The sequence below is a fragment of the Pagrus pagrus genome, assembly GCF_965226575.1.
Source record: "Pagrus pagrus genome assembly, chromosome: 16".
NCBI lineage: Eukaryota > Metazoa > Chordata > Actinopteri > Spariformes > Sparidae > Pagrus > Pagrus pagrus.
The window spans coordinates 5,207,427-5,225,891 of NC_140200.1; the positions used below are offsets into that span (position 1 = coordinate 5,207,427).

The following is an 18,465-nucleotide window of genomic DNA, read 5'->3' on the forward strand; positions in this document are numbered from 1 at the left end:
ACTTTAATGGAAGATGCTATGTGTACCCATGTGTGGCCAACAATGCTATCTATCAAGGGTAGCTTGTGACCATTGAAATGTGGTTTCAAAAACTAAAATGCTGTTTCTAGCTGCAGCAGTCATGCATCAGCATTATCTACACCAGCAGCAGAGTCAACATACCTACAGTATATCAGCTCCTGCTGCAAATGTTTGCATGGATCCAGCGCCCTGAAACGCTGTCCTACCCTCAGCTGCATTTTCAGCCCTTGACATTCATTGAAAATATGGATGTGACAGACAGTCACTCGAGGCTGCATCCAGGCAGAGGAGGTGTTGCTTTCAAAGAGCTGCATCTTTAAATGTAATCATGAAGTGGGAAGAAAATGGCCCCTCTAAAATCAAAAACCAAAACAGCTTCATCTAAATGCGCTGAAACAGCTTGGTTTGTAGCTTTAGTAGTGGTGTTTAAAACATTTAAATGTCTACATGTACTTCAGCCGCACTACCCAAGCTTGATTTGTGTAGTAGAAGAACATAATCTTTGTAGGATCAGGTATAACTAACAAGGTCACCCATGGTGAGCCCTCACCAAGCAAACCTTTTAAGATACTACATGAAACACATTATCATCACGGATCATCCACTGGCCTGTGACACTGCACAAGGGCTCAGCAAATCCTAGCATTGCCCTCTGCTCTGCTCCCTGCGTTGATAAACTCCACTCTGTCAGTCCCAGCTTCAAATACAACACCACCAATCAAAACCCAGCCCCAACCCTCACTGGTCCAGATGTTGTAGATTGATATGCGAGCACAGTGTCTGCTGCTTAAAGAAAGAGAGAGATCAATGATGAGAGCGTGTGTCTTCACTACAAGGGTAAGTGTGGCTGGAGGGTGTATATAATGACAGGGGTATTCTCTGCAGACTCTGAGCCAGCAGCAGAGAGAGAGGGAGCCGCTTCCTCTCACACCAACTGATGGGAGCTGCCGTCATCGAGTCAATATTTACTCTTCCTTAACAAAAAATTGGCAGGGTTAGCTTAGCTGATTCAGTAGCAGGCAGCGGGAGCATCCTGGTTTGTGTGAAAGAGGCTTCGAAGAGTAAAAACAACACTTCAGTGATAATAATTGTAGCTCGGCTACACGCGTGGCGCTAAAAATACATTGAAACCGAAGAGGAGAGCTATTACCCAGCCCTACTCTCTTTGTTTCTTCCCTCCTTCCAACCCCCCCCCTCTTCTCTTTTTAAATGCACACGCGCTGGCGGTGTGCACATTCACTTTACCCATGGCTCAATCCACTATGGGGATACATGTGAACGCAATTTGCACTTCCAATTAAACTGTCGACCTTCGCTCCAGAATGCAAAACTTGATTTTGCACCATCCTCTCCTGGATAGCTATTATTACCCAGCCAGCCCAATAATAGAGAGAAGAGGGCTTTTCAATACACTGACGAGGATCATTGAAGTCAGCAAAAATAATTAGCGCTTTCATCACGCTGTCAATTTCAGAGGGTGGGAATTAAGAAACCTTTAGGAGCATGTATCTATCAATTGATTGTAAACTGTCTGTTTAGCAAACCTGCAAGGTATCACTGGTGATCAAGATTTGGTTTGGTCGTCCTTTGATGACCAGGTTGTGATAAAGGCTTCGTTAGGTGTGTTTTTAGAGGGGGACTTATTCACATTAAGATACAGAGAGCAGTTTAAAAGAATAAGAACATAGCAGAATACATTTGGCTAGGGTTAGCCTAAAGCATGCTGCCGAGCCTCTAACACAGCTCCAACACATGACTCGCTCACCAGATCAGATGACTAGATAAACAGCAGGAATGTTGCTTCTTCCTCTTTCTTTTTTACAGCGCTGCTCTTGTCTGGCTGGGGGAAAAAAAGAAAGAACTTGTGTGTCTGTGTGTTTGTCTGTGTTTGTGTGTGCGCGCGCCAGCCCAGAAGTGCATCTTTAATAAGCCCACTACTGTACGAGATAACAAGTCCAAGAAATTATGTAACATTTAGCAGCTGAGCTTATCACTTATCCTGCTCAGCTAAGTTGAAATGCAGAATACAGAGCAGGGCACTATTGTCTCTTTTTTTTTTTATTGACCTGCATAATCTAATGGCTGTAAGGGAATGTCTGGTTTTATGCAGATATCCCCGAGTGGAACAGCATGTACTATTGGCCTAATTGGTCTTTATTTGTTTTATGTATTGACAGACAAAGTACACTTTTAATGGTGTTTTTGTGGTGCGTTTTTATGAGTTTACAGCTCATAAATTAAAAACAATAAACTCCCTGAACTCTAGGACCGAAGGAAACAAACAATTTTTAGGCTGAGCGTAAACACACATTATCACAGACAAACAGTTCCCTCACATGGATATCCGACCAGTGCCAGATATTTGTCAAAGGCCCTTGGCCATTTTTCATCAGACACTTCTCGCATGTCATTTAAACAAACTTCAGGGCTTAGCACATGAATCCATTAGATGGCTATCATAACAAACTGTAGAAGCAATGTAAAGTTTAGAAAAGTGTCACAATCAAAGCACATCATAAGAGGAGTGTTTTAAATCTTACTTTGGCAACTGACATTTTGTTTCCCTAAACGACACAATTATACCACACGAGGAAGAAAAGGAATACATCACATATTATATACAGTGTTTCTAAACTGCACTTGTTAAACCCAGAAGCTTCATCACACTTTGTCTCCATGCCCCTTTAGTCACTTAGGTCTCATAGAAAGCAATGAAGTGATCTTACTTGTCCTAAAATCTGCTCAATCATTTTGTTTATGCAGCCTCCACTGAAGGGGATCAGTTATACAAGCTGCCAGAATTTGAATCAGCAATGGATGGGAAGAAAATTTGTATGACTAGATTCGTTGTAGTGCAACAGCATGAAAGAAATTGTTGTAGTTATTTTCAAAATATGGTCTAGAAATTCTGAAATCCTTTCAGACATGCGAAATTCATGAGGACAGTCTTGCAAAGTCGAGCCTGAGATCAGGGCCTCGTTTATAAAACTGTTTGTAGGATTCACCTCGAAACATTGTATACGGACGAAACGCAGAAAGTGCACAAAAATATTCTGATTTATTGCAGTGCGCACGCACATCCTATGCCTGTTTCTCTTTATAAATTACAATTCACAAGAAATGTGGCACACCTTACACCCTTCATGTAATGTCCATAGATGCCTATAAATACTTAAACACCCCTTATTATTATTAATTCGTTCTGAGTGCATTGAGATGATCGTAGTATATGCAGAGAAAAAGGCAAAAAGACGTTTCACACAGTATCAAAGCTTTGTGGTCGAGACAAGAAAAAAGATGCTTGATGGACACAATGTGGACATTACAAATGCAAAAAAGGCGTTGAGTCGCAGCATGTGGCCAACGCAGTCAGTGCTGCCGGCTCTGAAATTAAAAGTGGTTAGTCGTAAAAGTGGATGCATAACCTGACACATAATGTTTGTGCCAAGCCACTGGGAAATGAGGACAAGCAGCTCACCCCCCTTGATGAAAACTGGCAGGAATTAGCAGGGAATCCCTCCTGAGAGGAGCCGTGGTGGAGGGGGACACAGATGTGCAAGATGTGCACTGGATGACTCAAGTAGCCTATGTAATTTGTATTCCCTTGTTGAGAGTAAATCATACACATTCAAGTTGTGTTTAAATATTTATTTACACAAACACATTTTGTGTGGTTCGGTTTTTGTGCGGTGTAACGATAAATATCCTAGTTTATGTTTATTAACCTACCCTAAATCATGTTTTTGTGTGCACTTCAGGGATTAAACAGGTGTCTTTGTTTATCCATTTTTAAGAAAGGCTTTTATCTGGTTTTGCAAATGAACTATTGGTTTATTTTACATAGCGGTATTAATTTCAAGTGTTTTCTGGCATCTGAGCCTCAGTTTCTCATTTCTCCAGTTTATGTACATATGCATGAGTGAGAGTTTTTATTTTTTTTAAAAAGGCATACAACTTAATTTTGTGCACACGCAACGTTTATTAATGAGGCCTATGAACAATCTATAAAAATGTTTTCTTTATTCTTTTATTTCCTCAGAAATGTTCAAAGGCTCTGTCTCTGAGATGGAAAACCTTTTTTTTTTAATGCCACCTGCTTAGAGAATGAATATCCAGCAAAACAGTTAAACTCCTGAGAATATCAACCCTGATTGATTTGGCTGTGGTTACTGTGTTGTCCAGTGTTGTCTAATACCACAGGTCCAGGAGCACTTTATTTAACCGCTAGTTTTTCAGAAATACTGCAGAGGAGCAGCTGGTGTATCTGCTTACAGCACAGCCAAACAACAGCAGAGTACAGTTGAATGACTTGCTACCTTGCTGAAGAGTTGGAGGTGTTCAGCTCTTCATCTAAAAGCTTGCTGTGATCCGTCCTTCTGTTCCTCTTTTGCAAAAATTAAAATTCATCGTGTGACAGAGAAAAGGCAGAAAATGACAGTTGCTTTGAAGACACATCTTTAATGGTCAGCGCTAATAGCAGTGACAAATACATTACGGTTCCTTTGATTTCTACAATAGACCTTAAAAGCCAATGTTTCACCGGTTTAATGCTTTTAATGTTAAAGCAAAAATATTCTGTTTGCATTAGAAGGCTCAGCACTGGTTTGGTGATAGAAGAGTGAACAGTCAACAGCGAGGCTTACACCGATGACATAGATTACATGAATGCCTCGTTTCCTGTGAAGCCCTTGTGCATAGGTCGGCAATTTGAATCCAGCACAGGAAATTGTGCAATTGTGTTTGCAACAATTAAAACCAACACACTGTATAGGGAGGTAATTGCAGAAAGCAGTTGAAAAGCTATCGCTGATAAAATGACGATCATAAATTGTGTCAAATACTGAGATTCATTCCGAGAGTCACAAACTAACGGAGAGAACAGAGAACGTTTTGCTTTCTTTATATCATTTATCCATCTCACCTCTGTTCTCGAACAAGACTACATTCCCTCTCATACACCAGATGTTTGCAGAGGTTTCATCTATACAGTGCTCCGTGTCATTCAGGCGCAAATTATGCTGTATAATAGCTCTCAGTATTAGCTGAGGTTGAATGGTTTCCTATCATTGGTCATAAAGAACGTGTAACTGTGAGTGGCCCGGCACCCTGGACTCCATCACTGCTAATGTAATCCACTAATTAGCTGGTCGAAGGGGAGAAGTGCTCTCCCACCCAGTGTGTGTGGTGTGTGTGTGCACGGAGAGACCCAGACCTAATTTTGTCCTTGTTAAAGACAGTCGTCCGTCATTCTCCAAGGCAAAAGGAGTGTTGTTCGCTCTGTGCTCTCTATGAGTCACTAAGTAGAAAAGCTCTCCCTCTCACCTTTTCTCTCTGCCTGGGTTTCTACTCTCTCTGGCTGCCTCTCTCTCTTTGGCCCTCAGGGAGCTGGCTCCTGACAGCATCACAGAGAACAGGAAAAATTGAAACGTCAAAGTGTATGTGAAATGTTTTGGTGCGTGTGCATCTCTCTCTTTGTCTTCCTGCCTTCCTCTCCTCCACCATCGTTCCCTGCTTCTCTCAGGACGCCTCGCCTTTTGTCTTTACCTCCCATTTCAAATTTCGCCAATGTTCTAATTTAAGTGAAGTTTTCAAGTCGTTCCTTCCGTTCAAGCCATTGCCGGTCTTCTGGATTGCGTATAATGTAGATATTTGGTAGATATTTAAAAGCATATTCTTATAATTTTTCACCGGGCACATTTCCCATGGTAAGAATGAGACAGAAAATATTACTATCGTCATGAAATCACAAATCACAAAACCAGCAGTCAGAATAGCGTTCCGGTGAATTTTGGCAGAAACTGAAATGTTAAATGTTTCATCATTTTAAGACCTTCTCTAAATGTTAGAGATCACTTCAGATAATAGGACCAGCTGGTGCTGCAGATTATGCAATATGTGTCCAAAAGTAGTGGCCCGCAGTATATTTATTTATTTCAAACAAACAACAAATTTTATGACTTGGGCCACGAAGAAGCAAATTTGAGGACGGATACAGAATCGCACAGAACTGTGATAGGCTGTTAAAACTCTTAAGTAGAAGTTTTACATTTTAAAAATCCAGGGAAAAAATTTGGGGAAATCGTCTTCATCACTTGCAGAGAGTCTGAAGAGAAGATTGATACCATTATGAATACAAATATGTAAATAAGTCTCAGCTGGCAACATTACAGTGATGAAAATACATAATGAGGGCTTAACGATATGCAAAACATACAAATCAGATTGTGATTATTTTTACAGAAATTCTGACTGCGATAGTCATGGTAATTGTTGCGTTTAATTTTCCCTGAAAAAATTCAAACTCGATGGTGATGATTTGGCTTTTGCTGGAGTCTGTACCGAACAAGCATGATTTGTAGGTCGGGGCACCGCTACACACAGCGCTTAATTTATAATTGTTTGTTGTAGGGGTGGGACAAAATATCAGCTCAGCAGGGCTCTAATACTGACTTTTCACATTGGTTGCGCTGGTGCATATAATATATCATATCACTTCCTCTTGTGATACCATTATCATTGGCAACAGATATGCAAACATTTCTGTAGGCGCCCCTGAAGATTTGGCTGACCAGAGCCACTAATTCATTAACTCCCCAGGGTGTTAACATCTGTAAAATTGATTTACACAGACTGAAAAGATTAGAGGGAGACTTTGCTGTATCCTTCCGTTAAACATTTTAACTCCAGAACTGTTCTGCTTTCTGGCAGTTCAGCCTTTTGCCAGTTTATAAACATAGCACAAAAAGTAAGGAAATTTGTGTTTTGTAGATTATTATATGTTGTAACAATGCTTCTTGGCAATAAATCTTATACCGTTGGAAAGCCTGTTTATTTCCCTTTTAAATTGTGCCACATTTGTAAGGAACATGCATTTGTGGGATGAGCAGCAGAGCTGTGTATGTGGGTTGCGCCCATGAAAAATTTGCCAAACCTTCTCTGCCAAACAGATTAGTCTGCTATTGACTCTTGTTTGGTGTTGTTTGGTGGATTGGATGATTGAAGTCTGAAGAAACAAGACATATTGGCAATTTAACACTAAGCACTAGGCCAAAACTCTGTTTGTACGTGGTGTCATTTCATGTAAAATTATGTGAAACTGACACCACAATGCAGTGAATAACTACATAATTCCTGCACTTTGCTTTTGGGGATATTTTATATTCTTCAGTTTCTTCAATTCTTCAATTGATGTTGTGATGTATCGCTAGATGATTGTCTCGCAATGTATCGATTGTCGCAGGATTTCTGTCCCGTGATACTATCATTTGAATCGTATTGTAGCAGTAGTACTCTGTGATTCCCACCCCTGTTGGATATTGTACTTGGCCATATTGCGATTTCGTGTGCAGATCAAACAAACGAGATATAACGTGTTAGTAAGCATAAAATATGGTAGAAGGCAGATTTTGTTACCCGTGTACAGAGCCTGGCTAGTTGTTTCTCCCTGTTTCCAGTCTTTATGTCAAGTTATGATAACTGGCAGCTGGTAGTAGCTTCATTTTCATTACAGAACAGACACAAGAGTGGCATCAATCTTCTCAACTGACTCAAAGTCAAACTACAGTGATGATTTACTTAGTTGTACTATACTATGTAATATCCAATATCGTTCAGGCAGTTCAATCATTCTTTAGTGTTCCTTTATGTCTAGCTTTGCTTTGAAATGAGATACAGTGTTCAAGTAAACCTCCCTATTTTTAGGTCTCACTGCTTCATTACTTTCCAGTCTGGTGACCCCACAATACTTTACTTTAACTCTCTCAGAAACCCCCATCGCCCTATGGGACACAGCTGCCTGATAAACAGGGGGCGGGGTTTTCTCAGAGTGCTCCTCCGTCAAGAGGGTTGGTTTGATGTCCAGCGACTCTTGAAAGAGCAATATAGAAAAGGAAAGACAGCTGACATCGGGGACGACATGAGAGTTATCCTCTCAATACCCTGACAGGTGCTGTTCGTGGCAGCGAAGTAGCCAACAGTAAGTCCCGCAGAGAGCTGCGTGCCAGGCGATGGGCTGGGTCGATGTCCTGAGGCGGAGACATATGGTTTTAGCTCTTGATCCACCTGGTCATTCTCTTCATACCTAAACTAGCTTTGAACAGACATTTTGGTGTCCGTCACTCTTCTAGTCACCAGTTATTTACTTTTGACTGAATATATTCTAGGCGTTACAAGTACAGGTCACTTTTGTTCTATAACCATATTTTTCCTACATGTGTCTGTAAAGGTTTGTGTTATTTATAGCTTAGGCTATTCCGGGTTACATGGATAATGTCACTTCCCCTGCCATATCCCATTTTGTGATACCTGTGGGAGTGTGTGTGTGTGTGTGGTTGGCTGTGTTAACAGTGCTGTCCTTTTAATCAGCACCCCTGTGTGGTTCCCCTGTAGAGCTGTCGCTGGTTGAGTGATGATGATGGTGGAGCTGCCACTGTTTACACGGTTTAAATCCTCTTGCAGGCAGGGGTGAGATTACCAGCCTCTTACCTGTTGCCCTAATCAAAGGAATTATTACCGCACCGCTGTATGTTACTTAGAATAGCACCTTCTAAAAATACGCACATGCTCTTAACACACACACAAAGGGTAGAAGGAGAGAGTCTGTGTTGGATATTTTTGTATCTAGCACTTTGATGGATGGAGGCGAAAGGCTATAGCCTAAACATTGCTGCTTTAAATAAAACTATAGCTGTGTTTACATGGACCGTAATATTCAATGAATAATTAGACAAGTAGCCCAATCAGAATAGAAATACATCGTGTAACTACCTAAATCTGAATGAATTTTCAATCAGATTGAGAGGGCTGGTGTGTACCTTTCATAATCGGTTCATTAGGGAAATATCAGCGTCTAATCTGCTGATCTGAGTGCTTTGTCTGATCATTTCTCTCTGATTGGAGAGCATCCACACAGGCGTGTTCAGAACACGTGTACGCTCTTATTTTATGATCATAGAGGCTGCTTTCAGTTATTTTAAAAATTTCTATGCGTGCAGTAATGTTTAATCAGCAAAACTAATAGCTGTTAGTTAAACTTTCAGCTTCGCCAATGATGATTTTGGACTGTGAGTGTGCACTTTTGTTGTGTAGAAGAACACAACATAAATTAACATGAAGATCAGACACAGAGTGATGCACAGCAGCGCTCCTCCTCCTCCTCCTCCTCCTCCTCCTCCTCCTCCTCCTCCTCAGTTAAATATCAGTGTTTTCTCAGATGAAGTTGAAACAGTTGTTGATGGGACAGATGGTTGTGAAATAATTGGGGAAGAAGGTCCAGCAGCTGAGGACCACATCCTTGTCCCTCAGTGCCACTGTTTAATATGAAGGCTCTAGATCCTGGCACACCCGGCTCCTAAAGAGCTATCAACAATCTTGATAAACAATAAATCAGTCTTTGGGTTTTGGATTGTTGGTTGGGCAAAAGAAGCAATTTGTAGATGTTCATTTGGACATTTGGCTATTAGCCAGCTGCTTGTGTGTATATGCATGTACTTTTAGTTTGTTTTCTGATGAGTTTATTTTATACTCAAAGAAAGAATGTATGCATCCATCGTCTGTCTTTCTGTTATCTATTTACGGTAGCTGTCCATCTGTCCCTCTGGATCCTGCTGCTGTTTTCTCACCAAAATGCTCACAGGAACATAAAAACTGCTCTCTGCATACATGACATGGTTTCCCTTTTTTGGTGCAGAGCGCACCCACTGATCCTCTCCCCTGGCTGAACAGGCCTGTGAACAGCTTTCGGCCAGCGAGGCCACTTGACATGTAGAATATTTGATCCACATAAGCTGCCACTGTGGGAGAGGCTCATACACATGAGGAGAGAGATAGATGGATAAATGGGAGGCCGATGACTCCCAAGACAGAATGTAAGGAGCAGTGTCAATATTGAGTGGATCAATGGCAAATTACTCCTTGACGAAATATCGACTCCTAAAATCAGTTCCTGATTACTGATTGATTTTTTTGTGTGTGTAATTCCCTCATGACGTAAATCATTTTCTGTTGATGAATGTTTTCAATAAATATGCTGCCCTTCATATTAATGATTAACGTTGGCTTCGAGGCACAGTTTGTTCATTTTACACCACTGTCAGATTATTGCACACTGCATCTATTTATCCCCCAAAGAGAGCCTAATAAGGATCCAGTCGACCATACACTGTGTCACATAGGAATGGAAGTGGATGCTACTGTGTATGTTTTTAGCTCCTAGAAAATATAATGGCTTTTAAGGAAACAAAACAGGATACAATCATGTTATTAGATTATTAGTAGTGATTCAATTGTGCTGACTACAATCTAAATAAGATGGTATTCTGACCAAGCTGTTAAGAAGAACGCCTTTGAATTACAGTAAAGTGTTAGAATTTCATTTTAGCACTTAGCTGTAGTAATATGTGTTTATGGTAAAGGTGGTATGTCTTTAATACTGCTTTGGTCCACATTTTGGAAAGAAGGGAAATATGCTGAAACCGTTTTGACCTAAGGAAATTGCTATCCAGGAAATAAGCAAAAAGCTTGTGAATTACTGTCTGATGAAAATTGGCAAATGTTTCCAGGATAACATCTAGCATGGATGCTTAGCAGTGGGAAAGCTGTATTTGTTAAAAGTGTGTTAAAAATTGTGGCTAGTCATTTGTAAACAGTCACAGGATATATTTTATTTCCTCATCTTATAAAATCAACATTAATAGACTTGGATAATCTATCTTAAACTTAGATAGTCGTTGAAATCTATCCTGCAGAGTGATTGTATAAAGAAACAATTACCGCCCAAATTCCTGTTCTGCACCGGGCAAAGCAAGATGGAGCTGTGATGATGAGGTGAGGAGAGACACAAGCCATTTCACTGCTAAGCACAGGAAATGTCGAGGAATTTATCTTGTCTTCGCTGAGGACATAAGGATAGGAGACGGCTTGCCAAGTGGAGGATTATCCTCCTTTCCATCTATAGTTTTGTTCCTGTTTCGCTCCGTCTCTCTGTCTGTCGCTTTGACCCAATCTGTAGTTTACATTTACATTTCAAGCTTTTAGTAAACTGTCTTATCCTCAGTGACATACCTACCACTCAACGGCTACAGCAGAGCAGATGCGGAGGTGGTGCCGTTTGTCTAATTTGCCAGCTCATTTTTCGCTGCTCTGCTCTCTCTGACGGAGGCAGCCTTTCTTAAGGGAAGCTGCTTCCTATTAAAACTTTATTAAGCAGAAGCCAGAGGAATGATTAAAATTCTGCGCAAGCCAGTTAGGATGAAGAGCCTGATTACACCCCAGTGTGTGTTGTGCGTGCGAGCGCTTGTGTAGGGACGTGCTTGTTTGTGTGTCAGTGTCTCCCCTGAAGGCATCACGAGCATCTGTAATATTACTCTAAGTGTACAAGATGAGGCTGAATAATGGAGTCCTTAGATATCTGCAAATTACACTTCTCTAATTTATTTTTTTGTCTTTTTTTTTGTTCCTCACCCCACCCTCTCCTCTTTTCTCTATTGATTTCTTTTAGAGTGGTCCAGTGCTGTCCTCCAGTGTTTCCCCTCCCCTCAGTTTTCTGTCCCTCTGTCCGTCACCTGGTAAGTACACTCAGATTCAACTCCCACATATACAATGCAGAGGCTTCCAGTGATGTTTAGTCCTTTACGTAACCATCAGCTTTCTGCCTGACCTGAACTGCAAATTGATGTCACCTTTATAAAACAGAGCATAATTTTCTTTTAATGTACATGTAAAGACAGTGAAGTCAGCAGTCTTTGTAGCTCAGTAGACACACCTCTGACGAATGCAATGAGTATTAGTGTGTTTTTTTCCACATTAGTCCAACAGATAATGTCAGAAATCAAATATTAATTCTTAACCGAATGGGATGAAGTCACATTTTTAACTATGTGGTAGATTAGGACCTAGTATTGAACTATTTCAATTGGTAAAACAGAAACTACGTCTCAACCACAGGTAATATTTCATGTTTTTGCTCTAACCCTTCTTTAATAAATCTGGATGGGTATGGACAAAGGTGTCACTTTGTGTTGAAAAGTAGGGGGACTTAAGGGCTCTGACGAAAAAAATACTTCTAAATGGTACTTGTACCGGGTATAATGGGCGATTTGTGTGAAGTCAGAGACGATAAATTTGGGGAAAATTGCATAATGGCACATCAAAGGGCTACCCAGAACAGACGATATGAAAAGACCCACAACGTTGAACAGACGTCATGCATACTTTTAAAGGTTAGAAAAACAAATCCTTCTTAAGAGTTCATGAATCAAGTTCAGCCAGTCATGAGTCATTCTAAGAATGAGATTCATGCATCACATTCTGATTTCACTGTCTATGCTTCTTACATCTGTTATCTAATGAACAACTTAAAGGGCACTCAGTGAGCGCATACCTTTGCCAATGCCCACATCCCCCTTTTGTAGTCACTCATAGACACCAGACACCTAAATATGCCTGATTTTTTTCCCACAAGATTTCCCACTGTGAAAGAAAGTGAGAAAAATTCTTGAATCTGTCGCTTTATCCGCAATCGCACCAAAAGTTAATGGGCCGTATTCTGGGCCGAGACTTATCTTCCATCCAAGTTTCGTGGAAATGTCGTCAGTAGTTTTTGTGTAATCCTGCTGGCAAACCAATGGACACGGGTGGAAACCTCCTTTGCAGAGGTAATGACAGTTTGACTGCACATGTTGCAGGCCGTTTCTTAGCAATGTCCCCACTGCCCTTAGCGAAAATGACACCTATGGGTTAAGGCTACTCTTTGAATGATCATGGATCTCTGGATTTCATCAGATCTCTGTGACACACATGTTAATATTGCTAAACGAGTTGCTGTCAAACTGCATCGCCAGCTGGCCTTGCGGCAACCCCTCACCTGTTGCATGTCAATTCACTTCAGTTTAAATGATTATTTTTTCCTGGTGCTTCACATGAAAGGTAATGATGTCTAGGACACTTGACTTAAACGCTCTGTTTACACTAGACATGGATAGATCTGATCTTGTTACATAAACTGCTACAGTTAGCCTAAACTCACTCTTTCACCCATTAAAAATCATCAGCTCTATATTCATCTGTAACTACTCTAACAGGATGGATCCTAGTGCCAAGGACACCTGTTGACAGGGTTCAGCTCTGAATTAGTTATCTTCTGTATTCAAAATGCAGAGAAGAGCTCAATTTCTACATGTTAAGATGAGCTAGCTCTAATATTTAATTCCAAGCTATCTGTTATCGCCAATTACAGTGCTTGTTTACTAGAATCAAGGGACTTGGTGGATCTGTTTTTATGGCTGTGTGTGTACGTGTGTGCCCAGAGCTTTTAATGACTGGGGTAGATGCTCTCTGTTTAGATATGTGTATTCTCCAGTAAGGCCCGAGGGGGTGGCTGGGCAGGGTGGGCTAGTGTGTCCCTCAGCCTCTATAAATACACACTGGGATCCCATTCAGAGGCAGAAATGTGCCTGTCTGTGTGTGTGCGCGGTGTATGTGTGTGCCCGTCTTCGTGACGCTGCTGCAGCCAAACGAGCCAGAGGCTATTACTGCCCAGTAGGGTTGCTATGGAGACCAGTGGTGTCAGAGAGGAGCAACATCTGTGGGGTGTTTGTCAAGGCAGGTTTTCCTCTTTCTGTTTTTGTCTTCTCTCTCTTCCTCTGCCAGTGTAGTAGTCAAAAACTCACCGCCTGGGATAAGACCGATGTTGACTGAAGTTCTAGAGCCTGATGAAAAATCTCCAGTCTCTCGGCATTAGTGCTTTCAAACATTGGTAAACATGGCACTTGAATGTGGAGCTGATTTAAAAGCTGGCGATGGTTGAGCTGCCTGTGCTCAATCATGCTCACAGTAGGCCCTCAGGCTGTGTCAGTCAGCAGGGGACTCAGGGACTCTTTTCACTGGGCTTACGCCAGTGGAAAGCACACATTCTGGGGAAGCATTTAACCCCTGCCCCCTTCCTGCTCCCTTTCTCCACAGCTCCCCTCTCTATATGGACATGTTCTATTTCCACAGCTCCTTTCTCCTGGCTGCCTTATTGGCAGCTCAGCAGGGCACAAATTCCCTTTTAATAGGTACTTATTTGGGCAATAGGAGAAATCCCATATTTTTGAGAAACCCCTACTCCCTCCCCTCTGTCCTCCTCCTGCTGAGTTGTCTCAAACTCTCATGCCTCTATTTATCACTCATTTTCTCCTTCTATATTGCTGGGTTGTCACTCATTCCTTCGTGCTGCCTTCTGAAATGGACAGGTGGAACGCTGCTTCTTGGGTCAGCATTTCAGACGGGACGATGCTCTCCCGGAATGGAGTTTGTATTGTGTATCCATTACTTTGAGACATTTTAATCCCCTTGAAGTGCTGTCACAGGTACCCTATGGTGCCAGTTTGCAGCAGCTTGCACAAACAGTGAACTTAAAGTTGATTGAGTTTATCTGAGGAAAATTTAATCCTTTTCAAATGAAATCCGGAGGCTTCTCACACACTTCACATAGGTCAACCAGAATATGTTGTGTGTGTGTATGTGTATCCACAGTATTTTTGACCATGTTTGGGCAAACCTGGCCCTTGAAGAGCCCTCAGCAGGGTACGTGTAGCTGGGCAAACCGAACCTTCGACCTCCTAATCTGGTCTAAATGAGACCGTCACACACGCAGCACAGTGCGGCACAGCGCAGAGCAGCAGAGTGTGATGTAACATAGTAATCTTGGGATAATTTATGTATTTTTACTCTGCAGGCATCCCTCTGCAAAGGCCAGTTATCTAACGTCCATGCCCAAATTAACAGGCTCTTGCAGGTTGACCTGCACCTTCCTTCACCACCTCCAAGTGAAACATCAATCCATTTATGCCAAGATTAGATTTAGCCCCGAGTTAGATTCTGGTTGTGTCCTCACTTGACTTCAGGAATTTTAATACAGGGATCTTAATTAGCCAAAAGTATGACCACTTTTGCCATCGCAGGTGCAGTTTGTCTGGGCTTGTAGGTAAAGCAAAAAGGCCGGGTGGTGGGGGAGCGGCAGGCGGAGCATTGAAGAGCTGCTCCAGAGGATGAGTGACACTGAGAGGAGCAGCAGAAGACCAGGACAGAGGCCGAAGGGGTCGTTGTGTTTGCTGGCGGGGCTGCGGCTCGTAGGCCGCCTTATCAGACCACAAGAAAAGCAAATATTTACCTGAGTGAGTCACCAGCATTGTGTGAGTTACCAGTTTTTACAGGCTGGTCTTGTGAGAATTGTGGTGGGATTCATTGTAACACCTCTGACACTCTCTTCTGTTGTCAGTCACATTGTGATGGCGCAGCCGAACTACACACCTGTTATGTGACTGTTCATGTGTCACTCATAGCATGCTCCATTGTCAAGGGGTGTGATAGGTGTATTTGCTATGTGCTTTCAAGTTGCTTTGCATGTAATGCATATACATGAAGCTAGTGAACATTTTACTATTGTTTTATCGCCCTGGCCTAAGCTACTCCTTATTGAAGAGTTGAAGCTGTAAACCTAATTTCTGCAAATAACAGAGCCAAATCTGGACCTAATGTTTGTGTTCAATGAAAAATATTTTATTTGATTGCCACTTTCTGAGCCAGAAAAACAAAAGAAAATAAGTTCATATCGCTCCTCTGTGCTTTTTTAAAAAATGTTCCCTATTTTCCCCCATGCTGTGTCCACACACTGTTTAAAATCAACTGCATGGACATTTAAGTCTTTCTAATACCGGTGTTCCGGTGTGACGTTTCTATTATTAACCAGACACGGATACCATCCCCCCTACCATCACCTCATGAAAAATGGCCTTTTCCATATTCCATTTGGAGGCTTCAGTTACACATATTCATCACTGTGCAAAGACCGCACATTTCTATCTGTATTTTAGACTCTTTTACCCATACAAAGCTGCTGAAAACGTTATTGTAATAGGGATTCCCCGAGTGATGTACAAGATTTTCCAGCTTTGTTGATAGTTTGTTCTCTGCCTCAAGCTTTAGTCCGGTATTGTTCCGCTCTCTTGTAATTTGTCTGTCCTAATTAACCTCATTTTCCTTGTGCATCCGTTTTACTAACAAATAAAAATTAGTTGTGATACAGATAGACCATCTGTTTACAGTTGACAGAGGAGGTTTCTTCCAGAGAGCTGTGTCCCATGCAGTCGCTAATGCGTGAGCCTGGCCCCTGACTTGATTACGTCCAGGGAACTCCCTGACTAAGTGCCTTTTTAAACATTCACACACATCCACGCACATGCACAAACACAGTCAAACATGCAGTGCTGTAAATACCTCTGATTAAGATTGCTGATAACCCGGGGACAGCCCTTACCCCCTCTCTGAGCTCCTTCCCTCCCTCACTCTCGTTCCCTCTGACAGGCCTCAGTGTTCCCTCAGTGATGGTAGTCATTGGCCCTCGGGTCAGCACACTGCCTCTGACACATGCATACACACAGACACACACACACACACTAATAACCACCATTTGGCAGAGGCTTTAGGTCATAATTTATGAGGTGGATGCTCCGTCCATTAGGCCATGTGTTAAATTCTTTGTGTAACTCAATTTGGCAGAGGCTGCATGTGGATGACTATATATAGAACTCTTTGAGAATGTGGATGTGTGTGTGTCCCAGTATGGGAACTAATTTACATCCTCCTCGGCTGTTCAGTAGGGATGAACCCTGGAAACTGACCCGACAAAGGTCTTGTGTTTGAACATGTGGGAGATCTGACTGTTGTATTTGAATGTGGGAACGTCTTATTCCTGTTGACATCTGGGCATGTGTTATGTATAATATTTGCACGTGTGTGTAGTTCAGTAAGTGCGTGTGTGTGCACGTATGTTCTGTCCGACCACAGTTCAGTCAGCGTTTGTGATTGAAAGACAGCCAGTTTCCATCCCAGGCTCAAGTTAATTATGTAACCCAGGACCGAGGAGCATGAGTGAGCAGGGTGATCCTCAACTATAAAAGGCAAAGAAGAGGGTAGAAGAGGGTCATTTGGCTTGGAAAAGTCATTTTTCCTTTCAACAGCATAATACTTTCTCATCCAAAGTCCTAGAGAAACAAATGGTGATTACGGAATTGTGTACATATAACCCAAGAAAAGCATATATCAGCCAACAGACATAAGCATTTTTTCTTGCTTATTTCTATTAACTGGCGATTACTTTATATCTCTCTCCAACAACTCAGCATAGAGGATGCATTTTTTCATTAATGCGTGATCAGACTGTTGCTTGACTGGTCAACTTCAGAGACAAAAGTGTAAAGAACAAGAGTATGGAGAGCTGTAACAAGCAAGCATCTGTTTTGAGTTACATGGACACTAAACAATCCTTAATCCTTGATTTTCCCATAATCTAATTGAGTAAATTTCCCTCAAGTTGTGTGCCTTGCTCAAGGTTATTTTGGCACTTGGTGTTTTGAAGGAAACATCAGTGGGTTGCAATGGTTCTTCGGGACAAAAACAAACCTCTCAGGCAGTGGATGTCTTCTTTATAAAGAAGTCTCTCCTGAGTTAATTTCAGTGTTGGGGTAACGCGTTACGCAGAGTTTATTGTTGTTTTCTAAGAATCCATCCACTGTGCATGACCATATTAATATAGGCTGTCGTGTGTTTAATACAGCCGAGCCTATAAGTTCTTTGTTCAGTCTCTGTATGACTGAAATGAGTCACATATGATGAAGCTTATTCATCCAAGCGCACTTTAAATTACATTCTTGAATCACAAACGCCCATCCATTCCTTGTTCTGTGGACTAAAATAAAAAGGCAAAAGAGATTTCTGTCTCATCATGTCATTATATTCTACATTATAGAAGGTATAGGACTATTGTGTTTCATATGACTAAGCCTACAATTAAAAATATGTATTCCTATCTCATAATACATCAGACTTTGATCCTTTGTCTGCCTGCTCATCCCTGTGTCCAAGCACATTTGCTTATTTAAAAAGATCTAGGCTATTAAATTGGTCTATATAGATTATTTGGGCATTTTTTTGAAAGTAACTAAAAAGTAGTGTAATAAGTAATGTATTACTCTACACAGACAGTAAAATTGTAATGTTATATTTTACTTTAAAATGAAGGTAACTAGTTATATGTAATATATTGCATTGTGAAAGTAACTTGCCCAACACTGGTTAATTTACAACAAACACAAGAAGTGCCATCAGTAATAAAGTGCACTTAGGTTTTCCTTGACGTCCACAAGGAGCCTGTAATAAGTTAACAGGAGGCAGGTTGGGTCCTATTTATGAAGGAAGAAAAACTGCTGCTTGTTTATTTTTAAACCGCCTTTTTCATACACAGTTTGTTGATTCAATTTACAATCTTTCCATCACAGCCCTGCTTCAGCCCTCCCTGTTACTGACAACCTAATTTTTCCCATCATGCAAAGTTCCACTGTGAATCAACTTATTTTCATTGTGAACTTGATGGCATGCCACGTGGCACCCTATTGTGGGCTGTAA

General features: G+C 41.4%; 1 protein-coding gene across 2 annotated transcripts in view; it reads left to right on the forward strand.

Moving 5' to 3' along the window:
• The window catches only part of plcb4b (phospholipase C, beta 4b), a 69,024-nt gene that overhangs the window by 5,409 nt on the left and 45,150 nt on the right, over positions 1-18,465 (forward strand). For both annotated transcript variants that reach the window (XM_084377611.1, XM_084377612.1), the window contains exon 3: positions 11,519-11,585. The gene's annotated coding sequence lies outside the window, so the exon portion shown is untranslated. The remainder of the gene's footprint in view (positions 1-11,518; positions 11,586-18,465) is intronic.